Source organism: Anas platyrhynchos, chromosome 9, assembly GCF_047663525.1.
Source record: "Anas platyrhynchos isolate ZD024472 breed Pekin duck chromosome 9, IASCAAS_PekinDuck_T2T, whole genome shotgun sequence".
In the NCBI taxonomy this organism is placed as follows: Eukaryota; Metazoa; Chordata; class Aves; order Anseriformes; family Anatidae; genus Anas; species Anas platyrhynchos.
In genome coordinates, this window is record NC_092595.1 from 24,434,865 (window position 1) to 24,458,540 (window position 23,676).

At 36.1% G+C, this 23,676-nt stretch overlaps 1 protein-coding gene across 3 annotated transcripts in view; it reads right to left on the bottom strand.

Moving 5' to 3' along the window:
* SLC9A9 (solute carrier family 9 member A9) overlaps window positions 1–23,676 on the bottom strand; it is a 218,515-nt gene that overhangs the window by 65,080 nt on the left and 129,759 nt on the right. The window lies entirely within an intron of this gene.

Genomic DNA, 23,676 nt, shown 5'->3' on the forward strand with positions numbered 1-23,676 from the left:
CCACTCATTTCCTACTAAATGAACAATGCAGAGCAGCTGACAAAACATTAAGATCACTTTTCAAATCAAGAAGTTCAAGTTGTTACAAATACCAAGACTATTTAACTGCTGCTACTTGTAACAGCTGAGATTTGGTCTTCACCTAAGCTTTGATTCATATCTGGTAAAAGCCAACCAAGCCAACCAAGGAGGAATTGGAGTTTAAGAGGGATATGGAGGAGATGGCAAGACTGAGGAGTTTCTTGACTATGCTGCATCATAGATGGCTTGTAGCATTTGGCAGGGCTTTGTTTGGCACACAGAGTACAAGTGAGCAAATCAGAGGGCCAAGGAGGTTGCAGTGGGTGATGTGCAAGATGAAAAATGCTGGAAAACACTTTACTTATACGGACAGGGAAAAAAAATAATGCATTATTAAAGTGACATGATGGAAGAATTGGCATACTTTGAGTCCAGCTGATGCTCAGAACTGAAGAGAAATGCAGCTCAGAGATGTTACGAGTTGAACAACAGAGGAAGGCTTGTGCTGATGTTCACACCAAGAAAGGAAAAAGCAGAGAGTGGTCACTGGAATCTGAAGTCCACAGCTAGCAAACAGCATGTCTCACAAGCTCCCACGTATTACCAGTTCCACTCAGCTAACACAGAATTACTGGCATGAAGAAAATGTATTAATTCCCCAGATACTCATTTAAGGTCACTGTGCTGTTTTTCTGACAATCCAACTTTTTGAGTATGTTTTTGCTTCCAGTAATGTATTTTACACAAACATACTAAAACAATATGTTTTAAAATCATATTTAATAGTAACAATTACATACACAGCGTTCTTTTCTGTAAATATTATGCATAAACTCTTCAGTCAGAGACAACGATATGAACTACATGTGAAGTAGCAATTTTTTATATGTAAATACTTGATGGAAGAGTTGAAGGGAGGTTTGTTTCTGTCACAGCTTTTGAGTTTCAATGAAGCTGTGTCCTCCAGGCACAAGTATTTCTATGTTTTTATTAAAAATAATGATCCTGATACTGACTCAACAAGGAGACAATGAACAGCTATTTCTTTTCCTTTTTGTCCTGTTTTTTAAATTGCTAGAAGAAGTTTCTGATGGTACTAACCTAGTTTAGAGTAAAGGCAAATTAAGTATTTTCCATTTCATTAAAACAGAAACATTTACATGGGAAAAGAAACATACATGAAGGTTTAACCACCTGACACTGGATTTGTAGAGAAGCATGGTATTTAGGGCATTCTCTGTGCTCAGCATTGTGCAAAGCAGGCACTGAAGCGCTGAGTGTATGGCTTGGCGGCAGCAGGATAGGAAGGTTGCTACTGCTGGAGGTATGACTGTCCAAAACTCAAAAAGCAGGTCAGAACCAGAAAGGAGACTTGATTTTTCTAAACCCATTTGTACATCCACTTAGTAGACTGTGCTTATTCACTGGATGTGTTCACCGACATTATTTGGGCAATGCAGAAAAACACTGGCAGTACAATAGTTAAGGGACTGCACAGTTCTGGAAAAACAAACAAACAAGCAAACAAACAAAAAAACCAAAACAACACAGAGCATTTATGCATGATAGGTATAGCTGAAAGGCTACAGCACAAACTTCCCCACACTCTCTTCTCCTTAATGATCTTGACTTGACCTCAAAGAATCAGTCTCCTGGGACAGAAGTAATTTAGCCTTTGTGCAGTTCTGAACTTACTGGAGTTGAGAAACTGCCAGTTCTGACTGATTGTGTGTGTTGGAGTTGGGATGAGTTTATTACAGAATGAGCTAAGACAACAGCAAGCATTTCACCCGAGACTAAAAGAACTGTAAGCACGAATGCAAAAAAGGCTAGGCAGTGGGACCAACAGGAAACAGCTTCTGGCTGCTATATTATCTCAGCAACAGTGATATAACTGCTAACGAATCAGGAACAACAGGTATCCACTGGCACAGAAAAAATCTAGGCTTAAAGAGATTTGCAGAATTTGTTTTTTCCTGTGGTATGCTTAAGCTTCTCTGCATGTACAATGTTGGCTTCTTATGACTATACAGATAACTAGTGCTTCTGGCTTGTTTGTTCTGTACACAATATATTATTATAGCACAGATGAAGATATTCAAATGAAATTTTAGCGGGAGTATTGCAATATAAAGCCAGAAAAAACAGCAATAAGTATGTAATGAAATCACACTTCTGTCTTAGATTTTTTACAGATGTAAAAGGAAAGGAATGCCACAGAGCTAGAGCTGATGCTTTCTTTTTGGTCTGTTCTCTGCTGTTATTTAAAACAGGCATGGATGCCATCATCCTTTATCTCATGGAAGAGTATCTCATTCTCAGATAACACTGTCTTATCTACTGCAGTCCCTTGGGAAAAGGACCAGATCTTACTTTGCATTCTATGAGAGAGTCTTTTAATGTATTAGAATTAAAAACAAAAAAAGTAATAATTTAAGTGTTAGCAATTTTATTATGTATACACTAAGCAGACTCAGTTCAGTCAGTTCTGAAATTGAGGCTAATTATTTCATATCTAGACATAGGCTTGGAAGCCCAACATCAGGCACCTAGCATTGAAAACTATGATCTGCTATAATTTACTCTGATATAGCTGATATGAACTAGAATGCTATTTTTAAATTGCAAACATTGGAAAAACAAAGCATAGCAAATTGCATGAGACAGTCAAGACAACTGAAATTAAGCAGTTATGTGCTTCAAGTTTACATCCTTGACCTCTTCAGAAGACCTGCAGCATCTAATGCTCTTGCCACTAGAATCTGGAGACTTTGCCACTAGAATCTGCAGAATTTGTCTAAATTACTGTGAAGATCTCTAAGATCTCTAAGAAATATGAGAGATCTAAGATCTCTAAGAAATATTCAACTCTTAATGTTGTTACAAGCATCATTTCCCATTTAACATTCTCAATTTTAAATTTATGTGAGGAGATTTAATGGATGAAGTGAAAAATATTTTCTGAACTTAGTATTATTTTTCCCTACTTGCTGTTAACTCTGTTCCTTTTCTCCTGTCATCTTGTCTTACTGCTTGAATTCTCCCTGTTCCATCTTTCTGTTCCACTTCTTGATTGTGATTCCTTGTTCATTTCTTCTTGACTCTTCTAAAAAATGTTGCTTTTATTTCCACCTTTCTGTTTTGTACCTTTTTATTCTCTGTATTAAGCATTTTGAATAACCTCTTAACAAATCTATTTGGATTGATTATAGAGTAGACGGATTTTTCTTTGGTATAAAACAGCAGCTAAGAAAAAAATCTGACTTATTGAAATATTGGTATCACTGTGATCTTTACCTTTTCTTTCTTTCTTTCTTTCTTTCTTTCTTTCTTTCTTTCTTTCTTTCTTTCTTTCTTTCTTTCTTTCTTTCTTTCTTTCTTTCTCTCTCTCTCTCTCTCTCTCTCTCTCTCTCTCTCTCTCTCTCTCTCTCTCTTTCAACTGAAAACATTGCTGAAGATGACTTTTTGTGTAACAATCATTGTTTACCATGATCTGTATCTCTAGAAGACAAAGAAGCAAAGCAAAATCCTTTGCAGCACTTAACAGAAAAGATGCTAGGCAGATTATTTCTTTTAGGATTTAATACTATGTAGGCTTCAAAAGTGTTAAATGTGATTGGAATATTTTGCATGTCACAGGTGCAAACATCTGTGAAACAGGCCTATCTATTCAAATAAGGAACTTCATGTCAGCTGCTGGTTGTGATAAGAGATGTGGTTTGATGCAAGATAGTGGCATAGACAATTTGGTGCACTTTGAGAAAAACGCAAATTAAAATTATTCTAGTTTACTTAAAACAGCCTCCACAAGTTCTGCTTCCCCTCCCGTCTGTCCCATTGGAGAAATCTCTTCACACCCTCTCTGTTCTGGCTTGGATACCTTCTCCAGCCCAGAACCAGCTGAGATTACTTTGGCTGAAAACCCATACATTGCTTGGTTTTGCAATAGTATAAAGTGATTTATTCCTATGTTTTGAGAATTTGAAATATGGCATTTTACTGAATAGATTTCTCAGCATCAGCTTGTGATGGGTAGCTTTAGATAAAGTAGGAGGCCAACAGGACTGGTTGAAGGCAGCTGTAGGAAAAAGCAAGTTTTCTTTCCCTAGCAAATACTTCCTTTTGGTGGTATCTGCTTCTTCCTGTGTTTGTTAAACCCTTTCTGGTTTGGAGCTGTGATATTGACAAATAATATGAGTATTCGTGAATTTAGATTGTGCTTACTCTAGTTGTTGCTAGACAACAGAAGAACTTTTTTTTTTTTTTTTCCTACTATATGAATCAGATTGTATGAAGGGAGAATTAAGTTAAAAGAAACCAAACCAAACCAAACCACTTTTTTTTTTTTTTGGGTGGAGGTTGGGGGAGGGATTTTGAAGAATATATTGGTAAGCTTTTTCATTTTTTATAGGCTTTCCTTTTAAATTTTATTAAAATATTTTAAGGGTATCTTTGCTGAAATGTACACATCCCAAGGAGTATCTAGGTTTTAATTAAACCAGTGTTCTTGTTTTTTCCATAGAACAAAATGCAGTGATGACTTTTTAAACAGATCTTTATTGCAGTGCAGTTTACCTCCTGTAAATATTTTGGTAGGCTTTAGTAATGGCTTAGATATCAAGGAACTAAAAATCCTGAAAGCTGGTCTATGTTGTTCGTTCTGTCTTCCTATAATGGCCAGATCAAAACCTGGATTTAGACATTATTCAGAGTTTCTGTATTCAAAACCTGGAGCTGAAGCTTGTGACTGCAGCCAGTTTCTAGCAATTAGGCCAGAGCGTTGCTAGGAACTGCGCTGGCCTGTGGAAGGACTCTTTGCACTTATTGGTATTTATATCCCCGTGTGCTATCAAGTGCATCTTTTTTTTTTTTTTTTTTTTTTTTTTTTTTTTTTTTAACAACAGTCAGAATGCTTTTGATTATAAGAAGAGGATTTTGTCACTGAATACAAAGTAGTCAATAACATCTTTTACTATGTGGTTTGAAATGAAAATGGATGGAAAGATAAATCCCAAATTGTCAGGGGAACCAGGAGTAAGAAATACAAAACCAGTCTATAGGAATACTGAGTAGTAAATTATTATTCTGACACTATAAAATTTTCATTCTCCAATTTCAATCACTACTAAGTCAACACTGTAGGATAAGATCTCTGCTTTCAGCAGGAAAAAAAAAAAAAAGAAAAAGGCAGAAACACTTGTGTTCTCATAAAAATCTAGGCAAGTAGAGCAGAACTTGGGAAGTTTTTGGTGTCTATACCTACAGGTATGATTCTCAGCCCTCCCTCATTTTAGAAAATCTCTAAATAGAGACATTTATCTGACATTTGAATTCTAAGTATTGAAATTCTATTTTTTGGCCTAAGCTTTCTGTATTTACAGCCCAGTGCCTGGTTTATGCCAGTTGAATCATGTGTGCAGTCCCAGCTAGTCTGGTTTGCACCTACAGTATACTCACAGAGGTGAGCAGTGCTCCAGATGAAGCAGCCAAGACTGTTTTTAGTTGAAAACATGACAGCAAATAGTTGATTCCATGCCCTTTTTATTTAATGACTAATGTATTAGAGCATCCTGCAAGGAACTGTGAAGTCTGCTCTCATCAATTGCCTGAACTGAGGTTATTCCACACTGCAGCTCCTGGAAGCCCCATAAATACTGGCCCGAGAATGATATGGAGGGTGCCAATATAGCCTGTCCTGCTGAGGTTGTCCTATTGTACCAAACATCATTCAGCTTCAAGCACTGATGAAGCCACAAGAAACTTTTTTTTTTTTTTTATAGTTTAAGTATATTATTTAATGTGTTTTATGATGCAATGAACAAAACATGAGGCTTATTAAAATTTACAAGAGAAATGTTTCCTAATATAGCAGACTCATCCCTTATCTATGTAAGTGTATGATGGTGAATGTGTACCTTATGGCATGTGAAATTATAGATCTGTCAGATACGGTTCAGAATTAGCAATAGCTCTTTTACTTCTTTTTTTGTTGTTGTTGTTGTTGTTTGTTTGTTTGTTTGTTTTGTTTTGCTTTGTTTTAGATTAGTAGGGAAAAGAAAGCAATTTGAGAAGTGAAAAGTCTGGCAACTGCTTCTGACCTCTTGCTATAAAATGGGGATAATACTTCTGCACTAGCGCTCATTTGTCTTGTGTATTTAGATTGTAAGTGCATATCCTACAAATATATTATGCATTTGTACAAGGTCTAGCTTGGGAGAACTATGATTTTGTTTAGTGTCTTAGGAGTGCTGCTGTAAAATAATTAATAACAGAATTGGCTTCTTTCCCAAACTGTCAGAATTTTTACTGGAAGAAGTAACCTTCTCAGTGCAATTGCCTCAGCCTTCCATGGGCTGTCAATGCAGCTAAAATGGTCTGTAAGCCTCAGCTTCTATCACAAAAACTGCATATACCAGGAAGAATTTTTTGAATAAGTGATTTATAACAAAATTTTCAAAGATGGTCATTAAACAGCATTTGCAAGAGAAGTCTTGAATATTTTTGCATTAATAAATCTGAAACTTGTGGCTATCCATCATGAGCATATTGAATTCAGTTCAGAATTATTAACTGTGAAGTCTAGAAACATGAGCAAAATCCATAAAAGATTATTTCACCATCTCTAATAAATCATTATAATTGAAATTAAAAAACCTTCAGAATAAATAATGATTGCTCAGGCCATGATTCTTGTCCACATGGCAGCAATGTGATGTGTATTCCTAACAAACTGACACCTAAAATGTGCTTTTTCTTATGGATTGCTATTAGTTGCTTTATATTGCAGCTGTTGTGGACTGATGCCCTCAGAAATACCTGCTTTTTATAGTACAATGTTTTGATTGACATAAACTCCTTGGAGAATTATGGCATGAGAATAGATCTTCAAAGTTCAGCTCAAGCTGATTTTGTTAATAATTGAGAACTCTTTAGCTTAAGTTTAAGGCAAGAAAAATCACTTGTGTCTCACAGCAGAAACAACAAATCAGTTTAATTTCATGCTGAGAAGGATTAAAATAGATTATCAGCTAAATGATTCTAAATGGCTATGACAGCTGTTTGTCATGTGGCTAATGCCTTCTATCTTATATGTATATCACAGAGCAAAGAGTATAATTTTAAATCTGTAGAATTATGTGAAGGAGATGTGTGCTATAGTTTGATATTTTAACTTCTAATTTTATAAAATTGGTATGACAATTTTTTGGGGAAAGGTACTGTAAAACATTGCTCCAGACAAGGCCCATGGATCATTTTTGGGGGACAGACAACTATTTGGTTGCAGAGTTGGCAATTAAACTAAATTAATATACAGATGTAAGTGTATAGATGCCTTCCAAGTAAAGAAAGACTGCAGCACATGAAGGTAATGCGTAAATGCAAATAGAAGAGAATGTCAAATTAAGGAACTGCAGGGCTCTGTAACAGAGATCCACAAGTTATACTCTTTAGACGTGATGTTAAGTATTGAAAGGATTGAGAAATTGTTGATAACACCACTACATAAAATTTTACAAATCACTTCCCTACAGGTGTGAAGCTTTGTGAAGTAAAACAATAACATTTAAAAATAGATGATGGTTTACATTTACATCATGCTTTTATGCAGATAGTAACCAGAAAGATGAACTGGACCTTCAGATATCTGGTATCTCATTCACTGTTCTGTTAATCCTGCTTTATCTTGATATCAGCGGAGGGACTAAAATAGTTTGGTCACTACAAAGTAATGTAAGGTACATCTGTGTGGCAGAATGCACTATTAGATGTCTTATAATCACGACAGCATGGCATTCCAGCTCACGAGAAGCAGTGATTTATGTCCCTATAATGCTTCTGGCACACAAAGTAGGTTATGAACGTCATTGTTCTATGTGGACATAGTTGCAGTGAGGAATCGAGCCTTCTGCTCAAAAATACAAACCACAGCAGACTAAATTGAGCATCATTTTAACTACTGTGGAATTTTTGGAAATCATCATTTGTAGTATTATCAGTGCATGTGAATAGAATTGGAATAAAATGAGTGTGAAGATTGGCAGCAACTAAAATAATTTGAACTTAGTTCTGCATGGTTACAACATAAGAGCCAGAGCTTGTTTTCATATTAAGGGGAAGATCGTTGCAGTAGATTCTGTCTAAAACAAGAGATGTTAGACTGTTCATTACACTGTGACATATGGGCTGCTCATTACACCACGGATTACCAAATCTTAGCTGACACAGGATATACAAGTTATGTATTTATCTCCACAATTTATCTGCAGCAATCTCATGAATTACATTGAATTCAATGTCAAAACAGAGAAAAACAGCAGCTACTAACTGCTAAATCAACTTACTTAGCTATAATGGTACACTACCTACAGCTAAGCAGATCTTTGTAACTGGTAAATTTGCTGTTTTAGAAGATGCCATAAACCCTGTATGACTGAAGATGGTTTTAAATCTTGGTGGGGATCATTCCCATTCTTTGATAGATGCTTTAACTATATTTGAGTTAAATAACATTTAGGAACATTTATATCGATTGGTCATCACCTTTGAAATGAATAAGCATGCTTCAAAATTGCTGCAAGTCAGTGGAGGACTTTCATTTCCAGGCAGTGGGCTACATCTGATTCTCACTTTGAAGCTTGTGTCTGAAAAAATGTAGGGTAAGGCCATTTTACATTTGTGTGTATGTGTGTTCAGGCTTTAGGAGTCTGTGCTCACACTTGCATTCTGCCTCATACAAAGCGACTCTGTGACAAACTAGATATCTCTAGAATGGTTAGTTCTAGAGTTCTAGTTTCTCTAGGATATTTTCTTGGACTTGTCCAATTAAGTATCTTAATACTAAACGTGTGGCCTTTAGGCAGTGAAACCCACAGACCCTTGGCAGCAATGTTAAAAAAGATCATCCAGTTGGGGCATAAGTTGATCTTGTTGATTCTGTGAAAGAGAGTGACTGAACAGTGTCAGAGAACATAAGAACAAACAAAAATATCTGGCCACAGGAAACAACTCAAAGATGCAATAGCAAAAGATATTTTCCATGGGAAGGATAAATTTAATCATTAGAAAGAATTATGTTTTATCATTAGAAAGCAAGAATGCTCTACAGACACCATATATATATGATTAATCATATCATGTGGTCATAAGAATCATGTTCGTTCATATGACCATATCATATGAAGATACGATATGTTTACGATACTATGAACATCATTAAAACTTTGACCCTGAGGAAGCAGCTGTATCAGTACGGCTGTATTCAGACTAAAACTTTAGATATATAGGTACATCTGTACCTGTGCCTTGTACTTGTGCCTATCTTTTCTTGTGCCTTGTGCAATATGTAGCATGAAGGTTTAAAGTCTCTAAAAACTTTCTGTGCAATTCTCTCCTCTTTGCCATAAGTACTATTCCATGATTTCTGTTACAGCTGCTTGTCACTTTATTGTCCCCACTCAGAAGTCAGACCATATCGGTACTTTCAGTATGGTTGCTGAATGTTGCAGAACCCTGTACCACTTTGTAGTATCACATTCTGCAAATAAAAGGGTATCTTCTGTTCTGAGGTCTCTTCTGTGAAAGTCTCCTTCACTTTACATGGTTTTTGCTTTATTTATTTATTTATTTATTTATTTATTTTTGGTATTCTTATTTATATATGCTTATAGTCATGTTCTTCCTGTGCCTTTCATTGCACTGCGGTATGTGGTAGAGCTATCACTTTACATTTTGCCATTTACAGCTCTGCTTCGCCAAGTAGCAATTCATTTACATGTTTTATTTTTCTACTCTAGCCTTAGGGAGAAGAAAAGCATTTCATAAAAAGTTGCATATAGTAGTTTGAATTGAGATTCATACACTTTGTTTATGTGGAAAACACCACCACCACTCTTTTCCACCCTTTATATTCTTATCTGGAAACCATATCTTCCAGTTGGGACTGTTTATCTAGGGACCTGATGAAGTCCAGATCCTTCTGTCAGTTGGGCAAAACTTTGTTCTGCTCCCTCATCATTAATATGGATGGGACTGGATGTAGTGTGCTTGTGTGTCAGCCATTCCCCCCACCAGAAGAAGCAGTTTTTCTTCATCCTTACTTTTTCTAAAATGCCCCCTGTGTTTTTTTGTGTAGATTTTGAATTGCAGTTTGGGGGGGAAGGGGCACAAGGTGCTGCTCAGCAGGCACCTAACCCCTCCTTGTTCAAGGTGATGTCCCTGCTGTCACTTCAAAAGGAGGAAAACTAGACCAGCTCTGACTGTGCCTAAAGAGCCTTTCCTTAGGTGGCCTTTTTTTTGCCATCTATCAGCATTCCTAAGCTATTTGGGATTATGCTGGTCATTTTAGTATTCCACTTAGCGTCGTACTGGCGTCACCCACCTAACACATGGTTCAGTAGCAGGTGAATGGTGATTCCTGGTATTGCTATTTTCTCAGTGAAAGCAATAGATTGTTTCACGCACCTTATTTATGTAAAAAAACAAACTATAGAGCAAGGTGACTACTTCATTGCCTGCTTTTTAAGCATTTAAATCTGCTTATAAGCTAGTAGAAATGGTAATATTAAATTGTGCTACAAAGTTATTAAAATAAGGTTTGTTGCAAAGTAGAAGAAATCTGTTCAGATTCAGTCGAGATATAGGCAACTTTAGAGAAAAATGTGGTTAGAAGGTCACATCATTCAGGAATACTACATCGTGATTAGAGACACTGAACTATAAAAACATGAAAAATAATGTAACTTGGATAAGTCTTTAAAACTGCAAGAGAAGCTTAGATATGATAAACATGCATGGTAGTAGCTGGGATATACAGTGCAACTACAACTTTCTCAACAGAGCCATATTTTGCTAGTTAATTTTCACCTGAGTGTTATGTCTCAGATGAAAGATGAGACTCCAAGAATAAGAAAATCCCTTGATATCATATGGTAGCATTGGTGCAGCATTGACTTAGGAGAAGGGATGGGATTTAGAATCTCTTTAGGTGGTAATGAGGTGGTTCTTTAGAGTGCCAACCCAGTAAACCCCAACAAAGCTGAGCTTTTGAAATATTACTGGGTCAAAGCACACGAGTGACTGATGCCTTCCATTCAAACTCTTTTTCATGTAACTATTGTGGGGAAAAATAAAGTGTCATGATTTCCCTTACTTTAAGCTAAATGATCTTGTATTTTTAATACTATCTGTTGGGACTGATATCTGCCAACATGTGTTAAGGACAAGTGATCATGGAGAGATAAGGATCTACTCTAGTGATGCCAGGTGCATTTTTCCTTTAACTTAAGATGTTACAAAGTTGAGAGATATGGACATATAAATGCATTTTTGTGTCATCCTATTTCAAGAGGCAATGCACAAACCACAGTGTTACACTGTATTGATCAGCCTCCATGTGCTTTAAGAAACTCAGTGTTACCATGCCTATCCCCATGCTGTGAGCAAGTCTGTAGATCAAATACCCTGCACACAATTCTCAAATTAAAAAAATCTTTGGAATATTATTAAAAATGCATTTTCAGCTAATACAAAGAGACAGAAACATCACTGCATTACAAGAAGTATCTTTTTTTTTCTTTTTTTTTTCACATAGCAAATGTCCTGATTGCTACTTTTATGAACTCTTGGAGATGAATAAAGCTTTCAAAAAAACAAAAAACACATAAACAAAACAACAACAAAAAAGGTTGAATTAGGCCATTTTGTTGGCATCTCACTTAGACTACTAATGAGCTTTGCCAGCAAGGAAAAATGAGAACTGATTTTACAAAAGATCTGTATGAGGAAAAGAAACTGTGCTCAGATGTATTTTGACTATTTCCTACAGATGAAGCTAGTTAATTCTTGGCTCAGAAACAACAGTTCTCTCCAGTGAATTATGTCAATTTTTAGAGCAGTAAAATGTTTATTCTCTGAGTCACTTTAGGTGTCTGTTCCTTTATTTTCCTTGAACATAAACAGCACAGCTTTGGAAAGAAGCCAGGCCATTGTAGATGCATTACATTGCTGTTAATGTGATTAACCCAAAGTAAAACATTAAATGCTCCTGAGGCATTTGTCTAAATAATGAGATGACCAACTCTGAGTTCCCTGGGCTCACAGCATGGGGAGACACATGCCATGTACTTAATCTTAAAATATTGACATTTGAGATTTATCACCTAAAGTTGGCTCTATGGGCAAGTCTACACATAGCTATTGCCAATAAATGCCGGCCAAGCTAAATGTATGCCTCAACCAAAAAGTACTGTGGAAATGCTGCTGGCTTTGCTGATGAGAAACGGTGACTAGTTACCTTGCATGAAAGCTGTCACTATCACCGATATTTCTGCTGCCCACTTCACAAGCAGTTTGGAAATTAGTTGTATTGCTAATTTAATGCTAGTTAATTCCCAGTTTAAAATATGTTAACCTAAGTGCTGTCTGAAATGCTCAGACAACTAGTACGTGATAGAACTTGTAAAGATTCATTGACCCAAGACTGTATAAAATAAACACATGGTATATTGGAGAATGTACTTGCAAAGATATGCTGTACAGTTGTTTTATCAAAGGGCAAATCAACATGATATTTCTGAATTCCTGAAATGGTTTTAACCATGCGTGCACAATAGCTTTGAGACTTGAGGCTACTACATTCATAGCAAACAGTGCAGCTGGTAATCTGAGCATGCATTGATATGGTTTCTGCGTGCTTTCATTTTCTAAGAGTAAATATTGTAGGGTAGTGAGCATTCAGTTGGCTGTAATTTAGTCACATAAGCATAGACAAAAATAATTATGAAATTAAAAATGCACATTATTATATGAACGATCAGTTGCACACATTAAATTTTGCCTTTTCAGGGCTTTCACCTTTTCACATCATAAAGTACAGGTCAAACTTTATAAGGGAAGAACCTAGGGAAAAGTGTCAGACTGAATAAAAGACTGTGCTTGAATGGAAGAGTTTTGCATAATTTTTAGTTATCTGATGTGTGTGGTGTCAACAATTATTACCCTTTCAGTTTTAATGGCAGACAAACACCTCTGCACATTGGTGTAGAAACACTCTTTAAAGCTGTTCTAAGTACAGTAGGATAAACAATAGTGTCATTTGTGAAGACAATGTTATAAATACTGCTTAATGGAAAATTTAACTTTTCACTTTTACCATGGTTTGCTTCTCAACAACAAAGAGTAATAAAATGACTTAAAAAAAGTCACTTTTCTTACTCTACCATTCTAACAAAGAATGCTACATCACGTACTCCTGATACCATAAATATCAGTTAACCTGATATAATATAACTCTGTCTTTTTGACAGAGTGACTCTATGCAAGTGCTGGAAAAGCATGCTCCCCTTCATGATGTAGTATTCATCTCATTCCATATTGTTTTTAATTATTGAATTTTTTTTTATTGCAATATGATCTTGATCTGATGTTACACTGTTCAGTTTAATGTAGATTTTAGCTTTTACTTTTTAAATTTGCTTTTGCAACATAGTCCTACCTTCAGAAACTTGTATATGTTCACCAATTTCAGGCAATACCTTTAGCTCTCATGTGGCTGTTTCATATAATATTTAGGTCATTCATAGAAAACTACACTGTCTGTAAAATAGATACTGATCTGTAGTCACACTGTTTGCAATACTGGACAATGCAAAAGCTACTATTATAAATGCACATGTGTTAATATTTGTAGACTTTCCAAGTCTTTGTATTACAGTTTCCAGAGGGGGAAAACTATTTCTAAGTGCTGTTGGCACACTTAGACCAGATGTCACCCATAATAGTTTAAGTTTTGCTAATCACAAGGTAATCATGGAGTAGCATATAGCTTTGATAAAATATTCTTTTTTTCAAATACTCTCATGTTGTCAAAGGACTCTCGCATTCTCAAATATGCCTGGCTTGAGAATAAATTCATTCACGTGGAGAGAGTAGAAGCTTAAGAAGAACATGGTACCAGACCTGGGCTTCTGGGTCATTCCTTTTGTTGCTGAAATTGGGCTGATGTACATACATTTGCATTATGGCATGTTTTAGAAGCATTTAGGAAATATCATTCACTTACCGTGCTCTTGAAAATACTTTGCCTGTTCTAAAGTGAAGATTTCAAATGTGAACACCAGCTTTTCTCTTTTGTGTCAGCACACATCAACAGTGGCTGCAGAGCTCTTGATTTTTCTATTTTTTTTTCAAATTTTTTATTTTTATTTTTATTTTTTTTTGGCCACGAACTGAATTGACATTCTTGTTTGGTTTGCTGGGCACTTTCTCCTAAGTGTGCTATTCTGAGATTTTATGCTGTCTACACTAGTGCTTACAAGCCTTTTATGAACACCCAGGAGGAAGGCATCACCTATTTGTTGAATAGTACTGAAACAGTAGTTAAGATTGATAAAATTGATAAAAGTTTGACTCCATTTTAATCAATTAAAGTCTTAATCTTTTTACAAGAATATCTGGAGACTTTTTTTTTTTTTTGACCTTGTACCCACATGTATATGCAGCTTGAGCACGAAGTCTGAAGCACACAGTTGAACTTGGCTGCCATTTACAGCTAGTGTGTTGGAAGAAGAGTGCTGGGAGGATGAGATGGAATGTACTGTAAATATTCATTATTTACGGCAGTATAGTCAAGATAGAGACTCTACTTCGTTCCTGTTGTGTTTTTGTCTTCTGAAAATAAGTTGTATATAGCTACTATGAGCCAACATCTGAATTCAAGCAGTGATGACAATGAAAGCAATAGCTTGCATAAGATAATGAAAAGGCAAAGTGAGAAAGGACAGAGTGAGAAATTGCCTCAATCAGAGATCCCCAAAGCACATTACACTTCTGCCTACAGGCCAGGAAAATAAATGAATGTTATGCTGACAGTCTTTAGCCATTGACATTCAGCTTTCCTGGGGCTGTAAGTAATTCTCTATGGCTAGCGACTTCAGGCATATGTGATAGCTCTGTCGGTATATTCATAAATATATGACACTTTGACACTGGCTCCAGGTTTGTACCTTACTGAAGAGAGCAAGAAACTTGATAGCTGAAAGGCAAATCTGATGCTTAAAATTCCATATACCCTGCCACCTAATGAATCAGTAAATACCGTAAGACAGTAAATACTGTAAATACTGTAAATAATACAGTAAATACTATAAGACTTCTTAAATCTAAAGGATATGCTGAGTGTTTGAGGTATAACATTGGGATCCAGAGACAGTATATATGTGAAAGCTGATTCTTAAACTGCAAAAGCTGTTACAATTTTTTAAAAGCCCTATAAAATGAAACTTTCTTCTTGTCTAAAGAGTTATTGACAAAATAATCCATAAATTAAGCTTTTTGAAAAGATATTTTTCTTCATAGTTATTTGTTAGGATGAATGCTGACAGTCTACTTAGCGTAGTATGACTGACAGCATTATATGAGAAAACCCAGGGAGCTTGCTATCTAAAAGGCAAAACTGTGAAGGTAAGATACACTGGGAAACTAAGATAAAAGGTTAAATTTAAATGTATCAGGCAAGAGAGAGGTCAAGCCCTCTTTTGTTTCCATTTGTTTCCATTTGTGTCTCAGATGGAAAAGGGCTGCCATGGCATTTGCAGGAATATGTCTGGGTAGAGATTAAAAAAGCTCTGGGACTGGCCAAGTCTCAGAAGATTTGAGGAGAATACCTGAATGTATGCTGTGATTCCTGACTGGGCTTAATGCAACAAGTAAGTGAATAGCTAATACAATAGGGAAATTTCAGTGTCATGGTGAGCACCCTGCCTACTTGTAAGATTACAAGATTATAATTATTTTTTTGGTTAGATAGCAAAATAGTTTTAAATACAACTTGTATGCAGTCAGGAGGAAGGTTAGACTCACAAGTGGAAATACTACCGAGGGGTAAAGCATTGATCTAAGTGATTTGGAAGCACTAAAAAAAATGCAACTGCTGTAAGTCCCCTATGATCATTTACATTTAATGTTAATTTGTAAGTTCTGATTAGAAAGCAATATATGGCTTGCCATAAGTGTTGTTCCTCTGCCTTCAGTGAACCGTAATTGACTAGGGTGGCCTTCCAACAAAGATTCCTCTATCTGCTGTTTCAGTAACATTTGAAAGAGTATTTAGCATCACTAAATTATATCAGTGAAGAAGAAAAAAGGAGGATTGAATACAGATATTTAAACAAACAAAGCAAAACACACCCTAACAAACAACATTCCATGCAGTGACCTGAACTAAGACTTCAGATGATTCACATCTGGTATATATTTGCATTTACATGGAAAACATCTTGGATTTATTAAAACAGGATGATTTCATGCACGTTTTAAAGATTCCTTTATATATTATTTGTTATGTGACAAAATGGTGAATCTCTTTGAATAAATAGAAGAAAATGCAGAAACTGGTGATACATTTTTAAGTATGTTGAAATCAATTATTTCCTTACTAAGATAAGAGGTAATTTCCTCATTTAAATCTCATGGACGTACTGACCAGCAAATCATTTTTGGTCCATTCCCACACTGATAATTCAGTATAAAAAGCCTGTGTTCTATTATAATTAGCTGTTTACTGAATTCTAAAAGTGCATACTGATATACCGAGCCAAAGTTATTAAATATCTGCTTTAATTACCCTTTCACCTTCAACTAACTCTGGAACAATTTGCTAGATTTGGTATCAAAGGTGCCAGAGCTTTTCTTCTACCTTTTTTTTTTTTTTTTTTGTAAAGAAAAAAAAATACTCAAAACTCCCAGTGGAATGTTTTGTGACAGTTCAGGTTTGCTCCTGCCTTGCTGTTTATGTAGCCAGTAGGGCAGCTTCATGGGGAAGCTGTAAAGTTATGAACAGTGAGCATGGATGAAGGGAGAGATCCACAATATTCAGTGCAGAGTTGAAGTCACACAGTTCTCTTCTGTCACTAACTCACTCTGCAAAACCAGCTATGCAGTTATACCAACATATGATTTTATTTGTTTAGATTTACAAGGTTTCTACATATCCTAGCCTGTGTACCATCTAAGACTGTTAAGGCCTAATGCTCGTCCCAAGTAGCATCTTTTTTCTTGTAAGAAGTCATAACAGTTTTGTACTTTTATTTATTTATTTATTTTATTTCCTTCTACACTTCATGTATAGTTAAAAAATGGAATTAAATGTTCTTCGACTGTGTGAAATACATAATATCAGGAAGAAAAACCTCAGGAAAGCTTAAAATAAATTGAAAGAGACTGAGATTTTTTATTATTATTATTATTTTTTTCAGACTGAAATAATGTTTTAAGTCAAAATGAAAACTTTCATCCATTAAAAATGAAACACTCATTTCATATTTTCTTCCTGAAGGAATTCCAATTTTATTTATCAAGCAAAATGAGAGAAGAATGAATGTATACAATTTGGAAACACAGCAAATGAACAAATGTGAATAACATTATTTTCATTCCTTTTTTTTTTTTTTTTTTTTTTTTTTTTTCCTTTTTGGGCCAGCTGACATTATTACACAGGTCTTTAAACATGAAATTTCAGTGAGTTTCCAGAGTAATTATTTTGCAGAAAGCAACAGTATCTGATCAATAATACAGAGAGTTAAGAGGATTTTGATCAATACCTACAAACCAGGCACATAAATTTCATCTCAGTAAAATTTTACCTTTTTTTTTTCCTAGAACCATGATTTCTTACTACGTATCTATGTCTGACTTCTAAAGACTCAAATTTCTTTTCTCTACGTTCTATTTCACTCTCAGTAACTCAGTTTTTGGACATGCTTGAAGTCAACTGGGTTTATGCTTGCATCCATTTAATTCTGGGGAACTAGGTAGAAGTCCAAATTAATTTGGTGTATTTTGATATAAAGTAATAAATCAGCAGTTTGTTCTGAAGTCCCAGACAATTAAGAAGTTCCCTAGCAGTATTTCTGGATAGGTTTACTTGCTTCTTTTTTTTTTTTTTTCTTTTTTTTTTTCTTTGTAGTTTGTGCAACTTTATCATGTTGGTGGCTGTATATAAGCTACCTTGATATGTTGTAAAGGAAGAAAAACATTACTGGATGAAATGGAAGAACACTATTTTTTTTTCTATTTTCTTTTTACCTACTCAGACATATTAATGCAACAGTATTTTAAAAGCTAACAAAAGAAATTCTTTAATTGACACAAGTCCTAAATTGTTGCTGGGTAGATTATATGCCAAGCTATAGGCTTATTTATAATTATCTGGAAATCCCTATTTTTTGTTTTGTTTTGTGTTTTTTTTTTTTTTTTTTTTTTTTTTGGGGGGGTGTGAGGAAGGTGCATCTAACTGTAAATTCCAGTTTTACTTTCAGTAAACTGAAAAGCGTGGATCTTCCCTGGTGCTATGTAATTTTCCCTCTCATAACAAATATTCTAGCAATAAAAGTGTATCCTTCATTTCATCTTTCCTTTTTTGTTTTCTATAGCCATGTGGAGCTAGGAATGCAAAGTATATGAGGTGGGATTTAACCAGCATCCTGATATGTTAGGATACTGCCTGACATTAGACCCCTCAGGACAGTAAGGACCAACAGAGTTGACAGCAGAAGACACACGTCTCACACAAGTCACAACTGTAGACCCAAATCTCCCATTCAGCAGTGTCCCTGGACTGCCTTTCCAGTCGGAGACAGAAAGTCCTCTGTGTTTTGTTCTTTGTATTTTGTTATCAAGGACTATTGCAACACAAATGTTTATAAACCTTGTTTAGTATCATTCAGGCAAACTGCTATGGTGAATAACTCTAATAGATCAAACACACATCTTATCTTAGCAGGAAAGTACCTTGCAAGTAAATGATGGGCATTTCAGCAGATCACTGAGATTCATTCCCTGAACAATTTCTCATTTTCAGACAGAAAGGAAAGGAAATTATCCAATTTCTCTTTTTATAATAACATCCAATACATTTAATGTCCAATTTTTATACAGCTTCTTGATTTATAGCATTTCCTGGGCTACTTCTGCTCTAGCTACTATTATCAAAGTAGTTATTGTGTTAACCCTTTTGGTGTGGGTGTGCCCCAAGAAGTGTTTTCTTTGCTCAGAGATATATCTCATGTGTGATGCTGAACGTTTCATGTTTGAAGCAGAATGTGTTTCCCTAATATGTTTTTAATCAGGCACACAAGACCATTCCCTGTTTCTCGTAGATGCTACATACACACTAAAGTGATGCATACCCGCAAGTTGAAAACTGGTGGCAAAGACCACCAGGCAAAGGAAGATTATCACATCTAGCAACACTTTTGTATTAAAAATACCTTTAGCTAGGATATAAACCAATGTTTTAGCAAGTTTGTCCTACCAGATCAAAGGGGATGAAGTGATAAGCCAGAATCTGATCTTGCACTCCCCGTGACCTGTATCATGAGTAATCGACAGATCACCATGCAAATTAATCAAATGCATCACAGAGATGATCTCTGCTGTGCTTGGCCAAACTTGAAATTGCTGATAGTTCTTCACACAGGCTGAGTGTCTTACATTTGAAGCTAAGTCTGCCTCTTACTCTGTCTTTCTGGATCACTTGTTACCCAATTACTTGGTAACATGCAATGCAGTTTCCTGCCTCAGTCAACTTAAAACTACTATTTTTCTGTCATACCCAGAGTATTGTGCAGGAGTGTGTGTGTGGGCTCATCAGCAAAGCTGTGTCTTACAGATAACACCTCTTTGATAAACAGGGAAATGGTGTCTTCTCTGAGCTATTATTTCAGACTTCCATGAACTCAAACCCTTCCTAGTTACATTTTGTTTAGTATCATTTTCAGGTTGTGATTCATAACTGGCATACTTACCTTTTAAGTGGTAATGCATATTTTTGATTATTATTTTTTTTAAACCTGAGAATCTGCACTTAGTGCTGCCTTAATGCTGAGGAGAGCCCATGAAGGCAGAAACATGGCCTCTCATGTATCAGCCTGCAGTTCATGTTTTTAGCATAGCAACATTCAAACTATCATCACTATAAAAGACGTTAATCAAAATGCTGTCCTTTATTATGTTCATAGGTACAGACAGCTGGCCAGCTAAGTACAGTTGTCATTTTAGAGTAACAGCAGTGTTAATGGTCAGGCTTGTTACGTTAAGTTAGAGGTGTTTCTGGATTTCAGAGGCTTTCATTAGCATTTAAAAGACTTTCCAGGCAAAGACAGTATGATTACCAGTGAAAGCATGTATGGGTTAAGAGTAACTCAGTGGGTAGAAGTCGCTGTGCTGAAGCTGGGCTCTCAACAGGTATTTACTGTAGCAGGACTTAAAATCCTTACTGCACTATTGCTAAAGAAGAATCTGACCCAGGAAACTAAGGAAGAGCTTCCTTTATTGGAGCTATTCTGGTATGGCGAGGGAATACCAGTTAGACTGATTATGAGTATTTTAAAACCAAAATAATAAGCAGTATGAAGTGCACAGAAATATAGCAGTACTTGAAAACATAGTGCCGTTAATTTAACTGTTTATCTCGGTGTTGTGGTCAGTTGCAAATTACAGTTGAAGATACTCAGGCTGACATTCTGTTTTCAATAGTAAATCAACAGACCCTTCACTTTCACTAAATTGTTTTCCAGGATTCTAGAGGAAATATGACCCAAAGAAATACAGTTGTAGAAGAGAGCATGTGCCGAGGCCAAGAGAAAACATTTAATTAAACCTTCTTTTCTAAACTGACCATCCTTTCTCTTGACAAATGATGACAGGGAAATATGTTCAAAGGAATACAAGCAAAACAATTAAGAAGCTTGTAATAATTTATAACTATTGAATTATGGATCACCCAAAGATGTGAACACATGCTCCTGGCTGTTGATTTCAGAGTATGTATCTCAAGGACGAGCTGTGTTTCAGAATGGAAAATCCTTGCATGCCTACATGAGGCTTAAAAAGGAAAGCCGAGATGCATTTACTCAGAGCAAACTTTCCACTTAATTTAGGAATAAACAATGAGCAGTTGAGAACAATCTCCTGCATGAATCTAGTTCATGACAAATGACTGCAAGGAAATGCACTCTTTCACGCCCTTCTCTGTGAGCAGAGCAGAAGTCAGAAAAAGAGCACTGTACTCTGTCTGGGCTCTTCTGAACCAGGTCACGGTACCCCTGTTCACCTCAGCTGACTGCAGCCTCTTAGCCTGGATGGTCAGGACACCATTCCTCCCAGTGCTGTAATCATGTTACTGGTTTTCCTTTCCACATATTGCCCTCTCCTTTGCTATCCCCAAGGCAGCATGAGAAACCCTGTAGGTGCTCCCAGCAGTGTGATGAGAGCACGCAGACACTGCAGTACTTGTGGCAGTGGTAGACACAGAACGGGGGCACAGAGGGAGCAAGGTGGAGCAGAAGCTGATGCTTCTTGATATAACAATGATTGAGAATAAACTTTGGCTTATTTTATATATTTATATATATTTTATAGCTTATTTATATTTTGGAAAGTTTCATCTTTCTCATCTGTATATAAAAGGCCGATGTAACGGGGAGCTTCTCACCCCAGTAACATTTGCAAAGGCATTGCTCCACTTAGCATTACACAAAGCTGTCTAAATCAAACTTCTGAAAGTGGCTTAGGAGCTTCAGCTCCCTTGAACTTATATGTACTTGAGGTTTCTAGCCACTCTTGACTATGGGGCTTTGCAATTCAGCATAGAATGTGTGTTTAATACTTACTATTATTTGTTTTATAGTTTGGAAATCTACAGAGAACAGTCATTTTATTTCTCTGACAGTTTTGTTATAGTCAGAAAAATCTTATGATTCTTACTACTTGTATTTTAAAAGAGAGTGCCTCAGGATCTGGGGGAGCTTAACTACTGACAAGAAATAAAAAGGGCTCAGGACAGTTTGCTCTTAAAGCACTGCAGCAGGAGGTTGTCAAGCATGTACCAACGGTTTCAGATGAGGTTTAGGCTGAGATTTGTGTGACCTCTGCCTGAATTTGCTGTGTTTGACCATCTTAAAGCTGTAAATGCCAGAACAGACAGTTGCACATTGTGTCCATCTCAGTATCTAAAAGGCTTCTATCTCGTTATCAGGTAAAGATTTGGAATCTCAACCTGGATAGCGAAGGAAGAAGCCTTACCTGAGAAGAATTTTCTGTCAAGTTAAAGGTGAAAGTGAGCAGTTTCTGATAATGGCTTGATCACTGGTACAGTGTTGAGCAATTCCAGCCTTGTGCCCACAGTACAGTAGATGTGGCAAATAGAGGCTGATAGGAAAATAATGGTTAACATGAGCTTTAACGTTGCCTATATCTTGATTAGGTCACTTTTAAGCTGGTATTGTCCAAAGACTTCCATTTAGCATACCTTGTTGGGATTAAGCACTAATAATGTAGGGGGTCCAGTTACATCACCACCTCTCCCATAGATCCCATTCACACAGATTTGACACGTGGTCTTGAAGAAAAAAAATTCTGTTATAATTACCATCTGAATAAGGAGAACAAATAACTCTATCCACATACTGCACGCATATGATAGCAAATCAGAGCTAAACTCTGTCTAAGCACAGGAATAGGTAGATTTTTAATAATAATTCAATAGGATTTTTTAATAAGAAAGACCTGTATGTCATTACAAAAACAAAAAATATCAATCTTACTATATAACTGGAAATTTATAGTAATGCTGGCTGCATCATTCACCTTGCCCAGAACAACCTGTTAATGTTTTAATCTGAAAGTGCATCCTTTGTTCTTAGGCTGTGGTAAGGAAGGGTTCCTGCCCTGAGGCTCAATCATACTTTTTCCATTTTAGCCCCTAGACTTCTTACCACAGTTGTTTTTCTAGATAAGGCCGAATTCTTTCCACAGCCTGTTTTTTTTTTTTTTTTTGAAGAACCTCTGCTAGAAGGCAGAAAGAACAACTTTGGTCAGTACTTTAAGTACTGACCAAATCTGATGAAAGCTTCCACATTGGCAGCGAAGAGTGCTACCACTGTGGCATTGTAGTCTGCCTTTCTGCAGCATCTCTTTGTACACAGCTGCTGCCAGGCATGTGAATACTACCATAGAGTTTGGGAATAATGAAAAGTATATTTCTGTTACTGAAACAGTAGCACTTAAAAGACTGGCTAATGTCATGTTGTGACTCCAGTCACTCTATCATAATGTTCTATCTTTTAGCACTTTACACCCAGTTGATAAAGGGCTGGGATAAGCATGGAATCTTACTTTAACAAACAGTTTTTTTTGGTAGACAGCCACTGCCATGGTTACGAGCAGTCAAGCCACAGCTTGTAGTCCATTTCCTCACCCTGCTGCCAACCTGCATCTCTAATGAGATGTTCTGGTAAACAAACACACTACATTAACCTTTCCTAAATTATTTTTTGAGATCAAGATGATGATTTCAGACTTTGAAATTGAAGCAATGGATTAAAGAGTTCCCTGCTGAAGGACCCAAAATTTTGATCTCTTGGAAGAACAACTTATTCACAGAATATTTAATTGTAAAGAGATATGCCAAGATACCCAAGGTTATTGGACTCTTCTGGTTCATATCTTTTTGATGCTGATGTTTGTTGAAAGCTCATTTCCTATCCTATTCAGTAGATTTGTAATACAGAAATAGGTGGGAGTTCAGGAGTTAGCAGTGTTTTGATCTTCCTACTTTTTCACCATAACACTGAATAATGTTATACATGTAATTTTATG